Raw genomic sequence first — 19752 nt, 5'->3', positions numbered from 1 at the left:
TGGCAAAAGAGGACTGTTTTGTGGGACGGATATAGAGGGAGCCCGGGTGGGCAGAGGAGGAAGAAGAAGAAGATTGTAAGAAACCTGGGGTAATAAAGCGTTCTGGAGAAGACCTTGTCAGCATCGTCATTGAAGCGACACCATGTAATCAACGAGTTGGGACCCAACAGCTTAAAACTCCCTCTGAGAACATGTGTGTGGGTGCCCAAAGTCCTGAGAGGAAAATGGAAAAGAAGGGATTGTGGTATGGCCATTTCCCTGGAGGATGATTTCTTTCTATCTCTCTGTCTCTCTCTGTCTCTCTGGCAAGCACACATGCTCTATAGCAAAAATCTCTCTAAAAAATAAAATAAAATAGATTAATTCTGTACATAATTGAAGAATGTCATAGATGACTGCATCAGTAGACTAGACAGCTGACGAAAAAAATCAGTGAGCTTGAAAATGTGTTAATGGAAACTTCCATAACTGAAATCCAAAGAGAAAAAATAGTAATAATTTTTAAAACATGAAAACATATTTAAGGGGGAACAGCAGTTAGCGTAATGGCTATGTCACTGGACTCCCACGTGGTCGACCGCGGTTCGTGTCCCGGACCCGGTGGCTTAAAAAACTCACGCCGGGCGCGTGTGCGTGCATGCCCAAGATCCCGAGAGGAGAATGGAGGAGAAGGGATTGCGGCGTGACCATCCCCCCTGGGGGGTGATTTCTCGCTTTCTGTCTCTATGTCTCTCTCTGTCTGTTTTTTTCCCCCCTACAGAAAAAATCTCAAAAAAAAAAAAAAAAAAAAACATATTTAAGCGACCAGCAGTTAGCACAATGGCTATGTCGCTGGACTCCCACGTAGTCGACCACGGTTCGAGTCCCAGACCTGGTCGCTTAACTCATGCCACGCGCGTGTGCGTGCGTGCCCAAGATCCCGAGAGGAGAATGGAGAAGGGATTGCGACATGGCTATCCTCCCCGGGGGGTGATTTCTCGCTTTCTATCTCTCTGTCTCTCTCTGTCTTTCCGGCGAGCACACGCACCCTATAGCAAAAATCTCTCCAAAAAAAAGAAAAAAAAAACCATATTTAAGAACTGTGAGACAATTTCAAAAAGTGTAACAAATGAATAATTGAAATTCCACATTAGGAAGAAAAATAAAATAGAACAAAAGAAATATTAAAAGATGTAATGGCTGAGAATATTCCAAAACTAATGATAGATACCTAGCCACAGATTCGGGAAGCTCAGAGAATACCAAGCAAGATAAATACTAAAAGAATTTACACTGGATGTATTATATTTAAGCTGCAAAAAATCAAAGACAAAGAAGAAATTTTGAAACAAGCCAGAGAGTTGGGAAAACATTTTCCTATAAAGAAACAAAAACAAGAATTACCAGACTCCTCCTCAGAAACCATGAAAACAAAAAGAATAGTCAATAAAATATAAGAGTGGTTCAATTTCTCCATCTTTCCTTCTCCCCATTCTGGCAAACAAAGATGTCACAAAAGGTGAACCCTGGCCCTTGAACGAAGAGTACCTGGCACAGATTCTGCCCCTCCCGCGCATGCACACACACACACACACACACACACACACACACACCGCCAACCCACTACAGACATGCAGATGAGCAAGAAGTAAAACTTCAATGCTTACAATGCTAGGGATATTTTTAACAGTTACCTTGCTCCTGTGAATAAATCACCAAGCCTCTGAGAATGTATAACTAACAAGAGAACCCACCTGGTATATACACCAGTGATTTGAATGAACACACAGCCCATGAGGTCATTTACAGCTTATGTTAGCAAATGCAATTTCCCCTGACCAATATATTCTGTCATTTATATGAACAAATACCATTTTCTCTAATAAAGCCTGTTTCCAAACCTAGTGAATAAACCATTGAGTTAATTGGGTTCACTTCTTCTCATTAACTACTAGCAATATGGCAGGGATCTTATCACTAAAAATCCTATGCCCCACCTCTCTCTTCATTTCTTATCCTTTGATGGGAACTGAACTGTGAATATCCCACTACTTTACTGAGAAAAACAATCACAGCACAACAGCAAAAGTCCACAATACTCCTTATTAAATATAATCATCACTTATCTTCAGTAACTAAAGGTAATTTACGAAAATAAAGCCTACCACAGCCTATTTCCACACTATGGTAGTACCCTGCTATTTGGAAGGGGTACATTCTGAGACTCCCCAGAGGATGCTTGAAAATTTGGGTGTATTAAACCCTATCTGTACCTTGTTTCCTATACCTACCCACGATAAAGCCTAATTTATAAATAAGCCACTGTAGGAGTTTAGCAATAATAACTGATAACAAAATGGAACAATTATAACAACATACTGTTATAAAATTTATGTGAATATGGTTTCTCTCTCTCTCAAAATATCTTATTGTATTATACTCACCTATTTTTAGATCATGATTGACCACAGGTAACTGAAATTACAGAAAATAAAACCAAGATAAGGGTATGATCATGATTTAAAAAAAAAAAAAGCAAGTTCTGTGCATAAAAAAAGAAACACTAAAAGGAAATGCATTAAATTGTAGATAGTTTTTGGTTGTCTTTGAGTTGTGAAAATTTGAATATGGTATTGTTCCAATTTCTCCTTTTCTCTATTTCTAAATCTTTATAATGCCATAAGTATATATTACTTTCATAATGGGGAAATATATACCTATAATGGCTTCAATTTTAAAATGAATAATCTTTAAAATATACTTTCTACACAAATTACATGGAGTTTTGTATTATGTTACAATCTGTCTCTAGAAGAAAAATTATTTAAAAAAAATAAAAAGTTGTTACCAGATGTAAAATTCGGCTTTAGACATACTAATCTGACAACAAATTGATAAAATCAATGTGCTATAAAGAAACATAGTGAAAATGGAAAGGAAATTAAAAGCCAGTTAAAGACATAAGACTTTGCGTAAGTTCTCAAATTTTCAAAGACAGTACAAAAGAATTACCAAGGAGCTTATTAAAGTTCATCTTCCCGGAAGAAAAATAAAAGTACATCTTCTTGAGTCCCAACTCCAGCAATTTTGATTCAGTGGGTCCAGAATGTGTCCAAGGGTCTGCATTTGAGGCAGGCTTCCCAGCTGACTCAGTATAAAAGTCATTGCCACATGCATTTTTTTTAAGTTTCTTTCTTTCTTGAGAGAGGGTGAGATGAGCCCCCTCCAGAAGGTCTCAAACTGTGATCCTCTCCCAAGTTCTTCCCAGCCCGTGAGGATCACAGGCACACATGTAGCCAGCATGTACAGAGCCTCCCAGGACCAACCCGATCTCGCATACGGATTCCAGCATTGCAGAGCTTTGTACTATCACTGCGTCACCACAGCTGGACCTCTGCGGCACACTTTAAGAAATAAAATGTTAAGCGCATCCTAGGAAAAGCAGGATGAGTGGTTCGAGCCTATGGAGAATTTGAAGGATTGGCCAGAAAAGAATATATTTGCTTGCTGGACTGCACCCTAGGCTATATGTTGGAATCCTCTGCATGGTTTTGTTTTGTATTGCTTTGCTTTATTTTGTTTTGAAAATACTAATGAATTGGCATCCCTGGGCAACCACAGATTTCGAAAGGCCCACTGGTGATTCTGATGCACAGCAAGGTTGAGCTTCACTATGGCTGAACAGCAAAGACTCCACACCTTTCAGGCAGCATCACAGAGGTGGCCGCCTGCCCTGCCCAGGCCTGGCTGCTTGTACCAGCTGTCCATCACAACCCCAGGTGACTGAACAGGAAAGAGCGTGGCTGAAAACAGGCTGGCCAAAACCAAGTTTTAAATATTAAACAGTGGGCAAAACTGAAGGATGGTCAAGGCAGACACAACTGACTTTGATTTAATTCAAGACTGGAAGACAAGGAAATCCAAACCTGAAAAATTCCAATAGTTTTCCTATGAAATTTCTTTTGCTCACCAGATTTCTCATTTCTATTGTCCGGTGATGGTACTTTTCCTTTACAAATTAATTACATTCCTGTGAAATAAATGTGCAAATTCTATGCAGACAAGTAAAAGGGAAAGAATGAAGAATGCCCATGATTCCAGCCACTCAGACACAATCAATAAGGCACCTGTGTGTATACTTCCAGACCTCCCCTTATACAGATACATGCATCCTTTTTTTTTTTTTTGGAGAGATTTTCGCTATAGGACGCGTGCGCTCACCAGACAGACAGAGAGAGACATTAGAGACAGAGAGCGAGAAATCACCCCCCAGGGGGGATGGTCACGCCGCAATCCCTTCTCCTCCATTCTCCTCTTGGGATCTTGGACACGCACACACACACGCCCGGCATGAGTTTTAAGCCACCGGATCCGGGACGCGAACCGCGGTCAACTACGTGGGAGTCCAGCGACATAGCCATTACGCTAACTGCTGGTTCCCATGCATCCATTTTTTTAATTAATTTATTTTTTATGTTCATTCAATGACATTGTTTAGCTTATGAAGTGAACATTTCAGTATGTGAACATTTCTCCCCAGTCCAGTTAATCATATATCTTCAACAGATAACACCACACCTCCCCATCTCGTCAATGCACTGCCTCTGTATCCCTCTTCCAAATGTCCTTCCCTAGGCTCCTCTCCTCCACACTCATCACATCTGGCATTGACACCCATCTCTTGTGTTTGTATATCTTTTAGTCAATCAGTTTTGGTCGAAGAGTGCAGATACTCTGTATACATTAAGTGGGGACATACAATGTCTCTCCTTCACAGCCTGGCTTGTTTCGCTCAGCAGTAAATCTTCCATATTCTTCCACTTTCTGTCAAAAGCCAGGGTTTTGTTGTTTTTTTATGGCTGAATAGTATTCCATAGAGTATATGTGCCACAGTTTTTCAATCCATTCATCCATGTGGGGGCATTTGGGTTGGTTCTACGTCTTAGCAAACATGAATAGTGCTGCAATAAACATTGATGTGCAAGAACTTTTCCAATGAAGAATTCTTCTGTCCTTTGGGTAGTGTGAATCCATTTTTGTCTCATAGATTCTTTTCCAATGAATCTCACTAGGCATGTATAGTGATCTAAATTGCTTTTGTTATAAGGAGCACAGAAAAAGGAATAAATAGGTAAAAATTAACTTGTAGCACAAAGGGAAAAAAAATGTAAGAAAAAATAAAATTCTGAAACCAGATGGTGGCGAGTGCTAACACAATGGTCTGTAAGGCCCACAAGAGAAAACTCTAGGTTCTGATCTAGAGATCTCCCTGAATGGACTGTATGTACATGCTCAAAATCCAGGGCTGGCTGAAGCTGGGATGGATCCCTGCATCAGGACACAGTTGGGAGGTACTGCCTCTCTGTCTCTTTGTCTCTCTAATGGAAGAAATAAACTTTTTTTTAGAAGTTTTTGCCGTAGGACACATGTGTTTGCTGGAGAGAAGGAGAGAGCAAGAGAGAGATATAGACAGCAAGAAGGAAGTGAGAAATCCACCCCCTCCTGGGGGGATGGGCCACACCACAATCCCTTCTCCTCCATTCTCCTTCTGGGATCTTGGGCAGGCAACGCATGCACACAGGCCCAGTATGAGTTTCAAGCCACCGGGTCTGGGACTTGAATCGCAGTTGACCACATGGGAGTCCAGTGACATAACTGCTACACCATCTGCTATCCCCAGAAATTAGTATTTTTTAAAAGATTTTAGCCATAGGGCACGTGAGCTCACCAGAGAGGAGAGACAGTGAGAGGGAGAGGGAGGGATCACCCCCTGGGGTGATGACCACTTGCAATCCCTTCTCCTGGAATTTCAGGCACACATGCACATGTGCTTGGCTTGAGTTTCAAGCCACCAGGTCTGGGGCTAAAACAGTGGTTGACCAAGTGGGAGTCCAGCACCTTAGTCACTACATCACCTGCTGGCTCCCAAATAAACATTTTTAAAAATAGTTACTAAAAAATAAATTTCTGAGAAAGCTAAGAATAATTGTCAAGGACACATACATTATTCCAAAGCTGCCCTAATTACGTTCCAACAGTATCCAAGATTGCAAAAACATAATGACATATATTTTCAACAAAATCATCACTACTGCCAACAACTAGCCCTGGGCCAAATTACTTTCTGTCCAGCGGTCCCCTCCCTACCAGCGTCCTTCATGAGCACCTGACTTGTTCATCCCTGCTTCTGTGAGATTATTCATGCCACCTTCCCTCTTCCGAGCATGCCCTTCCTTCTCTTCAGTTCTTTCCACCATGCAAAGCCCAGTTTACGTCTAATCCCCCTCCCCCAGCCAGGCTTCCACAATCTCTCCACCAGCCCCTTTGTGTTTTCTCTGAACCCCTCAACAGTTGATTATACCTTTGCCTGTGGTTCTTTATCGATTCCTGTTCTGCATGCCTCAGGGTCTCCTGTGCATCAATCTCACATCCCTACTGAGCTCATCACCTCTCCCAGAGCTGATCTGGCTTATCTTGTTTTGTGTCTCTCACAGCATGGAGCACAGTGCTGGGCACACAAAAAGCAGTCAATAAATACTGAATGAAGTAGAAGGAATTCAGAGGCAGAATTAAAAAAAAAAAAAAAGGTATTCTATTCATCAGTAAAGCTCAGTGGGTCAGCACTTAACAGTGGGAGGACCTCAGTGGAAGTCCAAAGTGGTTGTAAAGAAGCAGGTCTGACAGGGAGCAAGAGCAGCAGCAGCAGCAGCTGGCCAGGGACAGAAGGAAAGGAACAAAGCAACCTCCCTGTAGGAGGGTCCCCAGGCGGGGGCCCTCCAACAAAGACTTTCTCAACACCGGCTTCTGCACTGCTCAGGTCAGACAGGATGGGAAGGGGATCCAGACAAGCTGACAGTCTCCTGTTGTGAAGAAGCCCAGCACCAATCCTTGAATGGCCTGAAGGCTACATTGCTGAAGGTGGAGGAACCCAACAGGGGCAAGTCTGCCTAAATCCCTTTGACCAGTATAGCCACCTGTGAGGTCCACAGGATGGCCATCTTGAGAAAAAGGAACAAAGTCATGCCAGACTCCTCCCCTGAGAGGGGAGGACAGGAAAGGCACTCAAAGGCTGCATCCTCTCCAGACTTTGGGGGAAAAGATGTTTCTATTTCATAAAAAGATAAATATGATCCTGTGGTAAGCTAAAACCTATGACATTCTCACAGTAAAGTTCCAAGTCTCCCCAGTGGTGCAGTAGAAACACAACTAGACCACATGGGGAGGTCCTGGGTTCGTTTCCCAGGGCCTTCCTGTACATGCTGGGCGCACTCACCATGATCCTGGCTGGTGGAGACTGGGGGGAATCACATCATGAAGACCATGTTGGGGTTGCCTATGTTGCCTATCTCCTGCTCTTTCTCTGTCTCACTCTCTCGTGGAAAGAAGAAATAAGTAAACTTTTTAGAGACTTTTTTTTTTGGTTTTTTTTTTTGGGGTCTTTGGGGGTTTTTATTGTTTGTTTGTTGTTTTGTGGGTTTTTGTTTGTTTGTTTGCTTGTTTTGCTATATGGTGCATGTGTTCACCAGAGAGACAGAGAAATAGGAAGTGAGAAATTACCCCCTCGAGGAAATGGCCATGCTGCAGTCCCTTCTCCTCCTGGGATCCTGGCATACACACACACACACACACACACACACACACACACACACACGCCCAGCATGAGTTTTGTTTTGTTTTGATTTTGGGGTTTTTTTTTTAGAGGTTTTTGCTATAGGGCACGTGTGCCCACCAGAAAAACAGAGACAGAGAGACAGAAAGCGAGAAATCACCCCCCAGGGGTGATGGCCACACCACAATCCCTTCTTCTCCATTCTTCTTTCTGGATCTTGGGCACGCACGCACATGCACCCTGCATGAGTTTAAGCCACCGTGTCCAGAGCTCGAACCTCAGTTGACTACATGGGAGTCCAGCAACATAGCCATTATGCTAACTGCTGGTCCCCCCAGCATGAGTTTTTTAAGCTGCTGGGTCCAGGACTCAAACTGCAGTCAACTACGTGGGAATACAGCAGTGTAACCAATATGCCATTTGCTGGTCCCAAAATAAATAAGCTTTTTTAAAACTTAAAAGATATTTTAAAATTTCCAAGCCTGGGGGCCATCAGGTGGTGTGGTGGTGAAGGACACTGGATTCCCACATGGCCGATTGCAGTTTGAGTTCTGGACCTAGAAGCTTGCCTTCTTGCTTTCCCTTTCTCTGTCTCTCTGGTCAAATTAAAATAATAATGATAATTATAATCTTTAAGATAGAATTAAATAAATAATACTTTAAAGAAAAAAATTTCCAAGTCTGCCATTGAGAAAGAGGAGAAAAGGTTATCTTACAAATCAAATGGTTTGTGGGGAAGCATCCCAAAGGTCAGGATGGGGAGGGAGAACATGCAAAAGAAAGCTCATCAGGAAGGCTAGAGCTCAGGGTAACCTGGGACCCAATGATGCAAATAAGGACAGGAAAGCTGCCTTCTTAAAGCAGTAGATACAAATTGTAGATACAAATTGCATTCACAGGAATTCTTTTCAGGGACTACACTCTACTGTTCAAAAGAAACTCCTTAATAAGCCACTTGGGATAGAAGCTGTGGGCCGCAGCCAATTTGCCAAAAGCCAATTCAGAGAAAGTTAATTCTCCAAAACAGAATTGTGGAATATTTAACTCACTGAATGACCAATTTGCCCAAAACTGTCAGACAAATGCTGCAAACCTGGTCCTCAGCAATTTGCTGCAGCTGTTTTACCATAGCCTACCAAAGTTAAGTGTACAAGTTTTTTTTTCCATAGCTTGATTTTGTGGCCTTTTGGAAAGAGAATTTTTGTATGCTCTAATTTCAGCTGTAATGCAATGTCTCCTGTGTCCATCAGACAAGATTTCTATCTTTGAGTGCATTTCCACGTAGTCCACTGTCATCTCGTGCTCTCCTAAATCAAAGAGGTGTTAAGTAGCTGCAGCAAATGAATATTTTAAGTACAGTTCATGTTGCAGTAGTTGCTTGCCAAAACTGTTCAGTATTCCAGGCATGAAAGGACAGCTTTGCTCCCTCACCACCTTATACAGATTCGGGCTTTCTCTCCTTTGTGGATGGAGTTTTCTAGCCTGCCGCCCAGAAGGGGGAGTGCTCTGTAGTGGTTGACATGGAGTCCGCTGAGCTAACTCAGACATAAGAATGTACTAACATAAAAGTGGCTTATCCTTCAGGGCAAGTCCAGTCTACACTCTTGGTCATTGGAATAGAATTCAGCCTCTAGAATGTGAAATGCATACCACACTGACAATCAACTTATATGTGTAGATACCACAGCCAAACCTCTGTGATTCTGGACTTCAATCATCCAAAAAACTAAATTTTGGTGAATTTGCATACCTTTAAAAAGAACCTTTCCTTTTGGAAGGACCTAACCTTTGGAGAAACACTGCTTTTTTTAATTAATTAAGAGCAAAATCCTGTACCCCTCCCCCTAGCATCACCCTTTTGGTTAATTCCAGTCATAGAGAAGAATTTATCTTGAGCTTCATTTTCTCTTCTCTCTGTTCCTTCCCATACTATATTCTCTTTGCCTGGAATACACATCCTCTAGTTCTTTGGCTTAAAACTCCTCTTTCCCCTCAAAACTCTGCTCCAATACCACTTCCTCCAGGCAACCCTCCAGACGCTTCCCTACTTTATTAAGAGTGGCCCTTCCACTCAGCCCCTTACCCAAGCTTGCATCGGTCATCACACTCAGGTCTCCAAGTAGTCATTTTCTGCCTACTCTCCCCTCCCCACTAGACTACGAGTTTTTAGAGAGCAGAAGCCTAAGTTTCTCTCTCAGGCAAGCAGAAGGTCATGGCCATGATCAGGCTGGGTGGAAGGGTAGACAGTGCAGCATAAGGAGCAAAAGGGAATCATTTTGCAATCTCCTAAGCAAAATCAGAAATGGTGTGAACTGATGAACAGAGTCAGGAACCAGATGTGCTTGGGTGGAGATAAGAGGGAGCCAGTGACCAGGAGCAGGAAGAGGAGGCACAGTCAGAAAAGGAGGCCATCAATGCACCAGAGGAGGGGGTCTTTATAGGAGCCAATACTTCGGTTCAGCTGGCGAAGGAAGTGATGAACGTTCAGACCAGTCCAGCTCTAGGTCCCCTTTCTACCTAGCCTTAGAACCACGTCACCCAACCTGTACACAGAGTGCAGTCATCCAACAGATGTCACTGAGCTCCAGCCGTGGGCCAGGCACTGCTCTAGAAGGTAGGTATCACCGTGGGCAAACAGGCCACACACGCTCCTCCCAAGGAGCTCACATGTTAGAACGATGGGCTACCAGGCAAGAAACTATGCAAGAAAACCTCGGACCGTGAGAAGTGCCAGAATGAAGTGAAAAAAGCAATGTGGGGCTGATCCCATGGCCTACTGGTTAAAAGAACGAGGTCCCACATGGCCAACAGCAGTCAAATCCCAGCCTCAACAGCTTAAAAACCACACCGGGTACATGAGCATGCATGCTTCAAATCCAGCAGAATAAAGAAATGTAGGAAAAGGGATTATAGTGTGACCATACCCCATTGATTTCCTTCTCCTCACTCTCTGTTTCTCTTTCTCTTCTGATGAGTGCATATGCCCTCTGGCAAAATTAACTTAAAAGAAAAAAAGAAAGAGTGACATGGCAGAGTCTGGGTTTGGGAGGAGTGTGCCACTTATACCGAGTGATCAAAACCAAGAATCCCCTCTGCAAAGCTGACTTGAATCATGTGATGATCTGGGGATGGAGCAATACAGAGGGAACAGCTGGGGTAAAGGCCCTGAGACTGGATCAGCTTTGGGATGTCCAGGGCAAAAGGAAGCCAGTGTGCACAGCGTAGCGAAAGACAGGGGAGAGGACCACACAGAGACAGGAGCCAGAGCTCACAGGAATTAACAACTATGTGTTCTTGACCCAGTGTGAAGAGCAAAGGAAGGAAGCAGGAAAATAGGGTGGACAGAGAGAAAATCAGCCCCCCCCGCCCCGCCCCATCCAAGTGTTCACACACACTGCTTCCACCCTGCCTTGGGCCACAAGTGCCATCGACAGCAGAAATGAGCCCCCTGAGATGGTATTTGCAAGGTTGCTTTATGTTCCATTCCAGGGCCCACTGTCCCCTGGTATTTTCACTTTAACGTTGTCCTGCCTCTGCTGTAATTTAGCAGAGCCAAAGGAGATTAATTGCTGAGAGGAAAAAGCAGAATCTCTGCTTCCATGAGGTGTGCGGGGTTTTCCCTCATTCTGTCCCTTCTCTGCAGTGAGCGTTGCTCACGGCCCAGTCTAGTGCCAGCGTTCTGGGGAGATGTGATAAATGAGCCCATTCTCTTCGGAGACATTGTGTTTTCTAATCGGTTAAGAGCAAAATTTCAAGATGTTATTGGTGTAGCTGGCGGCCAGTTCTGCCCCATTTAATCACATTATCTTCAGGGCAGAGAGGGCAAGGGAGTTTGGTTTGTTTTTTTTTTTTTCTTTTTCAGTTGGAACTTACACAGACAAAGGGTAACGGAAAGGAATTAAGCAAACGTCTAAAGGCAGAGAAGGAAATGGCAAACTGCCCTCTAGAGCTCTTCTCTCTGCCTCATCATTGCCTAGAGTCTAATACGTGCCGGGAGACCATGATGTTTTCAGCAAGCACCAGCAAGGAAAAGCCTGAAGCAAGCCTCAAACCAAATCTTCAAGTAGCTGTTGACTTCCAGAAAGGAAATGGAAGCCCAGAGAGCAGCAAAGTTGTACCAGGGCCCTCTCATAAATTGGAGAATGAGAAATTCATTTGTGAGGGGACTTCAAAACATTCATGGAGGGGGCTGGCCCCATAGCCTAGCAGTTAAGGGAGCTGGATTCTAGGTGACCAGCAGTGGTTCACATCCCAGCCCTGGTGGCGAATGGATGAACAGAGACTTGAGCATGACCGTGCCCCATGGGGGATGCTTCCTAGCTCTCATTCTTTGTCTGTCTGTCTCTCTAGGTCCTCTTTTTTCTTGCTTTGGAAGGAAAGAACCCTCTCACAGTTAAAAAAATTTCTTAATATTCATGAAAAAATGGAATTAGTTGGAAAATCCCAGCCTCAACAGCTTAAAAACCACACCGGGTACATGAGCATGCATGCTTCAAATCCAGCAGAATAAAGAAATGTAGGAAAAGGGATTATAGTGTGACCATACCCCATTGATTTCCTTCTCCTCACTCTCTGTTTCTCTTTCTCTTCTGATGAGTGCATATGCCCTCTGGCAAAATTAACTTAAAAGAAAAAAAGAAAGAGTGACATGGCAGAGTCTGGGTTTGGGAGGAGTGTGCCACTTATACCGAGTGATCAAAACCAAGAATCCCCTCTGCAAAGCTGACTTGAATCATGTGATGATCTGGGGATGGAGCAATACAGAGGGAACAGCTGGGGTAAAGGCCCTGAGACTGGATCAGCTTTGGGATGTCCAGGGCAAAAGGAAGCCAGTGTGCACAGCGTAGCGAAAGACAGGGGAGAGGACCACACAGAGACAGGAGCCAGAGCTCACAGGAATTAACAACTATGTGTTCTTGACCCAGTGTGAAGAGCAAAGGAAGGAAGCAGGAAAATAGGGTGGACAGAGAGAAAATCAGCCCCCCCCGCCCCGCCCCATCCAAGTGTTCACACACACTGCTTCCACCCTGCCTTGGGCCACAAGTGCCATCGACAGCAGAAATGAGCCCCCTGAGATGGTATTTGCAAGGTTGCTTTATGTTCCATTCCAGGGCCCACTGTCCCCTGGTATTTTCACTTTAACGTTGTCCTGCCTCTGCTGTAATTTAGCAGAGCCAAAGGAGATTAATTGCTGAGAGGAAAAAGCAGAATCTCTGCTTCCATGAGGTGTGCGGGGTTTTCCCTCATTCTGTCCCTTCTCTGCAGTGAGCGTTGCTCACGGCCCAGTCTAGTGCCAGCGTTCTGGGGAGATGTGATAAATGAGCCCATTCTCTTCGGAGACATTGTGTTTTCTAATCGGTTAAGAGCAAAATTTCAAGATGTTATTGGTGTAGCTGGCGGCCAGTTCTGCCCCATTTAATCACATTATCTTCAGGGCAGAGAGGGCAAGGGAGTTTGGTTTGTTTTTTTTTTTTTCTTTTTCAGTTGGAACTTACACAGACAAAGGGTAACGGAAAGGAATTAAGCAAACGTCTAAAGGCAGAGAAGGAAATGGCAAACTGCCCTCTAGAGCTCTTCTCTCTGCCTCATCATTGCCTAGAGTCTAATACGTGCCGGGAGACCATGATGTTTTCAGCAAGCACCAGCAAGGAAAAGCCTGAAGCAAGCCTCAAACCAAATCTTCAAGTAGCTGTTGACTTCCAGAAAGGAAATGGAAGCCCAGAGAGCAGCAAAGTTGTACCAGGGCCCTCTCATAAATTGGAGAATGAGAAATTCATTTGTGAGGGGACTTCAAAACATTCATGGAGGGGGCTGGCCCCATAGCCTAGCAGTTAAGGGAGCTGGATTCTAGGTGACCAGCAGTGGTTCACATCCCAGCCCTGGTGGCTTGAAAAACACCCTGGCATATGTGTGTGCCCCAAATCCCTACAAGATAGAGAATGGAGGAAGAGAGACTGCAGCATGACCGTGCCCCATGGGGAATGCTTCCTAGCTCTCATTCTTTGTCTGTCTGTCTCTCTAGGTCCTCTTTTTTCTTGCTTTGGAAGGAAAGAACCCTCTCACAGTTAAAAAAATTTCTTAATATTCATGAAAAAATGGAATTAGTTGGAGTTTATTTTGATGACAAACATTTTGAAATGTACACACAGGTTTCTCGTAATTTTTTTGAAGACTTCATATTAGGAAACGTGGTTTGCATCACAAGGTCTGTTGTTACAACTTCCTAGAGTTGAGGCTGAAATTAGGGCTAAAGGGAAAGTCAATTTGATGGGTAGCTTAGGGGCTCATACACTGTTTACCAACTACTCATGTGCCCATCTGACAGAGAGGATGTTTGCTGCCTTTAAAGGTGTGGACTATGCTACAATTGGATCTTCTAGAAACCTTTCAATTTAAGTTTGAGTTGAATGTACTGTTCAGGACTTTCTTGGTGATGTTCTATTACTTCCAGCTCATAACTTATTACTCATCATGAATAAAAATTCTCTTCATGGGACCAGCAGATGATGTAATGGTTACATCGCTGGACTCTCCCGGGGCCAACCACAGTTCAAGTCCTGGACCTGGTATCTTCAAGCTCACTCCAGGTGCTATGTGTATGCATGCCCAAAATCCCAAGAGGAGAATGTAAGGGATGGGAATGTGGAGTGAAGTGGCCATCCCCCTAGGTGGGGAGTGATTGCTCATTTTCTATCTCTCTGGCAAACACATATGCCCTATAGTAAAAATCTTTCTTAAAAAAATTATCTTCATTACTGAAAAATATGTTCAAAAAGAATTCTAATTACAAGTCTGAAACTCACTAACTTAACAAACCTTTTCCCATTTGAAACAATTATGTTTATAATGAAGTAGGTTCATGACCTATTTCACAGGGCTGTTATAAAAAAGGGGGGCATATATGTGAAAAGTGCATGGAAAACACTCCACAAATGTTAGTGCTCTCCCTTCCATGTACTCCTGACCTTTATGGAGAATTTGAAATTATTCTAAAGGCATAAGGAACCAACAGGACTTTGGTGAAGCTGCAGGTTTGGTGGGTAAAATTCAGACATCTGAGCCCCCCAGATCTGGTAACACCTTAATGCTTGTTCTTACTAGCTACCACATGGCAAAAGTTTGCATACTTTGAGCAAAGTATGCAGTCAAACCTCAGTTTATTCATTTGTAAAATAGGGGTAATAATATATTTCTTGAGGAGTTTGGTCAAGGCAAGATAAAATGTCTGTGTGCATGGCACCCAGCACAGAGGAAGTTATCTATCCATGAGAGCTGGTGTCGCTTTTCAGGGGCTGAGGGTGAATGCAGCAAAGGGGCAAGTCTAACCCCTTGCCCTTCTTAGAAGTTCTGGTGAGCCCTGGATCACTATTATTCTCTAGTTTTCTTGAAGGGAACCCCTAATTTCTCATCTTTAGGACCTCATCCTTAGCCAAAAGCAAGCTTTCTTTTCAAGAAAGAAGCAAATGCATGCACTGGAGATTTATAATGGAAAATGTGATGCCATCATTTATTTATAGGGTCACTGGGCATGAGGTCATAAATGCGATTTATACCCAAGGTCCAACTGAGAGCCTCGAGGGTAGTATATTTCATCATCATAGTCTGGCAATGGTAGCTGCTTCTCAGAAGTGCTCCCTTTTCTCTTGGCACCCAGAGGTCAATGCTGGGTCTTTAGAGAATTCTAAATGTCCGCAGTGAGGAAGAAAGAGATTGAAGGTTGTCAGTCAGTTGTTACCCATGTGAGCCCTAGCAAGCTGCATGGCCCTCTGAGTTTCTATTTCCTCCTCTGTAAACCTGCTTCTGCCTGCCATGCAGAGGAGGTGACCACTGTATGACATGTTGTTTCAGGATTAATTTCTATCAGAACCAGAGAGATTTGGGACCAGCAGTTATTGTAATGGCTATGTCACTGGACTCCCATGTAGTCTACCGCGGTTCACGTCCCGGACCCGGTGGCTTAAAATTCATGCCGGGCGCGTGTGCTTGCATGCCCATGATCCTGAGAGGAGAAAGGAGAAGAGATTGCAGCGTGGAGTGGCCATCCCCGGGGTGATTTCTCGCTTTCAGTCTCTCTGTCTTTGTCTGGTGAGCACACGCGCCCTATAGCAAAAACCTCTCCAAAAAGAAAACAAAAAAAAAAACAAGAAAAGAAACAGAGATTTGGTCCTCAGTTCTCAGAACTTCACTACACCTTGGTGCAGAGGTGAAACTCAAAGCTCTGAAAAGCCGACCCACATAGAAATTTCTGAATTCAAGTTTGGAGACCTCTTTGAATGTGCCAGGTAAGCTTGTTCCTGTACTCCAGGATAGCTATGACTGGGACTGGGTCACAGTGTCAAGACCCTGTTGGAGATCTCTTTCTCTCGTGGAAGAAATTTTTAAAAATAAACTTTTTTAAAAAAAGAACTTCACTCTACCAGCCCCCCTCCAACTCCAGCTGAACCTCTCCCCAGCTCTGCCCTCATGATGGATAGAGAGTTCTCCCTCCCCCCATCTTCCCATGTGTGAGATCATTCACCCTTGTCAGGACGTGGCCTGATAGTTAAGGTGGCTGGATCCCAAATGGCCAACTGCATGGTTTGAATCCCAGCTCCAGCAATTTGAAAAGTATACCAGACATGTGTGTGTGTGTGTGTGTGTGTGTGTGTGTGCCCAAAAATCCCAGCAGGATGGGATTGAACTGTGACCATGACTCAAGGGGGGGGGGTCTTTTCTTCTCCCTCTGTCTCTGTGTCTCCCTAGTTCTCTCTCTCTCTCTCTCTCTCTGGCAACATAAAAACGTTTTAATAAAGAACATGTGCCAGCCTATGTCCTGTTTATTAAGGCAGCTACACCCCACAAGGCCAACTGAACAGCTCAAGTCCAAGACCCACACTGGCACATATGCGAGCACGCCCAAAATCCCAAAAGGAGGGAGAAAAGAAGAAAGAATTGCAACATGATCATTCCCTGTGGGAGGGAGTACTTTCTTACTTTACATCTTTTTCTCCCTTTCTCTCACTAATGACTGTGTACACACTTTGGCAAGAATTTAAAAAATTAAAAAGTGTATTTATTTACTTATTTTTTCCATCCTGTTGCTTTCTTCAGTTTGCTCCAAGGGCAAAATCAATAGTAGTAGGGATCTCAAGCATTATTTTGATTGGCTCACAAGCCTGATCAGGGAAACCTGAAAAACGGAAAATGTTACACAGATTGCAAAAAAAAGCACTCCTGAAGTTCACTGACCTGACAGCGAGTGGAAATAATGTAAACGGTGCAACAGGTGTGAACATTTAGAACAGTACTTGTAGCCTTCCTTCTAGACAAATCTGGGACCCTTGCTGCCAGCCCTTCATGGATCACTGCTGATTTCCTTTGACATAAAACATGACCTCACAGTGCTCTCCCTAGACCTTACTCTTGCTGCTCTTGAGCAGCTCCTATTCCTACAGCGCTGCCGGACGTGGTCTTAATCTCCACTCTCTGTTTAGTTTCTAGGGTCACGCGAGCTTCCTTCAGTCAGTCCTGTGCCACTCATCTGGACTCCCCTTTCAGCTGATGCACAAACTTAGCTGCCAGCTCCAGGTCACCATGCTCAATGCAATAGGCGGCAATGACAGTCACTTAAATGTGTTTAGATCCTCAGGGCAGAGCTCCATTGGTGGCTTCAGTTGCTGAGGCAGGAATAGGAGCAGGGACTGCAAGCAGGAGAGGAAGTACTGGCACAGGCTATTTCTGGTTTCGTCAGTCTTTGCTACCCGTTGAGCCAGTTTTAGGACAGCACAGAAACAAATTCTAAGGCTTCATTTATATACCCCACGGATCAGGGGCTGTGGAGGAATAGCTGCGGTTAAAGCCTGGGCAAATTCATTATCAGAACAGCTGGCTCTGATGGCCTCAACTGCACTACCCAGAGGAACAGTAGGCATATCTGCAGGTGACATCTTCATGTTGTACTTCAGTGCCTCCACAGAAAGCCTGAGTTGGGGAACCAGCAGTTAGCATAATGGCTATGTCGCTGGACTCCCATGTAGTCGACCACGGTTTGAGTTATGGACCCGGTGGCTTAAATTCACGCTGGGCACGTGTGCATGCGTGCCCAAGATCCTGAGAGGAGAATGGAGGAGAAGGGATTGCGGCATGGCCATCCCCCCTGGGGGGCGATTTCTCGCTTTCTGTCTCTCTGTCACACTCCGTCTTTCCAGCGAGCACATGCACCCTATAGCAAAAACCTCTCCAAAAAAAAAATAATAATAATAAGCCAGATTTGGTGGGCTTTTCTGGCTTCCTCTTCAGCAACTGCATGACTCTGAACAGCCTGCTCGCTCCCACTCAGACTGCCATAGGCAGCGTTTATATCCAAGGTAAAGTTGTCGACTTTTGCTCATGACTAAGACGACGAAACTGTAATTCTTGCTCAGAGAGTTTCTCAGACAGGTCCTGCTCAAACTGATACTCCAGTTCCTGCTCTCGTACCCTGAGGATATCTCGTAAGTGATCAGCCTGGTCAGCCGCCTGTCGCCGCAGCTGAGTTCTCATTTCATTCTCCATGGCATCTCGGACTTCCTCTACCTTTCTGTCCTGTTAAGCCCGTATTTTACTTCTGTGATATTTTAAGGCTTTTACCACTGCAGAGTCAAATGCCCCCTTCTCTTCCAGCTTCTGCTTCTCCAAGCCTAACGTGATGTGCTGCCTCTCCATGGCCTTCTGTTCTGCCAGCTCTCTGTTGAACTAATCAATGTAACAATGTGCGTGTGCAAGCAGGGAGTTCAGGTCATCGGTCGAGAGTCTGTCAGCTAGGTCAGAAACACTCATTCCTTTCCACCCAGGCCAGACTTCTGGAGTGATACTGTCCAGTTCTCATTTAAAGTCCTCCCAGGCTTGGACCACCAGCTCATGATACTGACATACGACCTTAGCTTCAGACTGAACTGCTTGGACCTTCTTGACCACATTATCCAGATGGACTATCATGTTGTGAAGTTTCCCCTTGCAGCAATTATATGAGGTTTGTCCCCAGCAAGCTCTTATATCTTTGCATTTTCTATTACGCTTTTCATCTTCTCTAACTCTTCTTTGGTTTTGAGGAGGGCATCAGCAGGTTCATCTACTGCCTTTCTACATTCCTTCAATCCACCCTCCACTGTGTGCCACTGAGCAGACATCTCACCTGTAACCTCCAAATTGCCCATGGCTGCTTTCAGGTTGTTGGAGTGTGCACTGGCAGCCTGGACGGCAGCCTTCTGAGCACAATCGCCTGCAGAGTGATGCTAGCAGTTTAGCGCAGAGCATCTTCTAAACTTTAGCTAGAGACTCAATCTAGCTTGCTCTTGTTTTTCCTGTTGTGCAAGGCAAGCTGCAACTTCTTCGGGTGGTTGCTCCCTTACAGAAGATGAGTATGCTTCCTCTGAAGCTGCAGGTGAAGACTTTCCTTCGATTTCAGGGTGATTAGTCTTTATAGATTCCGCATACTGAACCATGGGGGCTGGGACCGACCGTGTATCATTTGATGTAGAAATAATTTGAGCTGCCTCTGTAGGTGCTGCCGTTGAAGCTAGAGTGTCTCCCTTTTGTTTTTGGAGTTGTGAGGCAGGCTGTTCAGATTCTTTCGTTACCTCTGATAAGTCAGAGATTTTTAGTGAACCAGACTGAATTGGCTTCTTTGGCAATGAAATATTATTAGGTGCAGAACCAAGAACCAATTCAAAGAGTCTGTCTGAGTAAGGTATAGTTTTCTCTATACCTTCTTCTTTGCCAGAAATGCAAATCCCATTAGGAATATAGGATAGTGCCACCGATACCTCCTCCAACAAACAAAAGGCCTGCTCCAGCGGTTGCCCAGCTGTCAACCCAGAATCACCTGAAGTAGAGTATCTGTCGCATGAGGCAGAGAGAGAGAAAGCGAGAAATCACCCCCCCCACAGGGGAGATGGCCACATCGCAATCCCTTCTCCTCCATTCTCCACTCGGGATCTTGGGCACGCATGCACATGCGCCCAGCATGAGTTTAAGCCACCAGGTCTGGGACTCGAACCGCAGTCAACTACATGGAAGTCCAACAACATAGCCATTACGTCAAATACTGGTCCTTCCATCATGAATCTTAAGGGCTCCAACCATCAACAAATAGGGGCAGGGGAGAAATCTTTGTAATAGCCAATTAAGTTGAATTAATTAATTTA

General features: G+C 44.4%; 1 pseudogene; it reads right to left on the bottom strand.

The window, feature by feature from the left end:
- Positions 1–16984: 16984 nt before the first annotated feature.
- LOC102502698 (MICOS complex subunit MIC60 pseudogene) overlaps positions 16985–19752 on the bottom strand; it is a 45557-nt pseudogene continuing 42789 nt past the window's right edge.

This window comes from Tupaia chinensis, unplaced genomic scaffold (genome assembly GCF_000334495.1).
Source record: "Tupaia chinensis unplaced genomic scaffold, TupChi_1.0 Scaffold147282_1, whole genome shotgun sequence".
In the NCBI taxonomy this organism is placed as follows: domain Eukaryota; kingdom Metazoa; phylum Chordata; class Mammalia; order Scandentia; family Tupaiidae; genus Tupaia; species Tupaia belangeri.
This window is presented reverse-complemented; position numbering and strand designations above follow the sequence as displayed.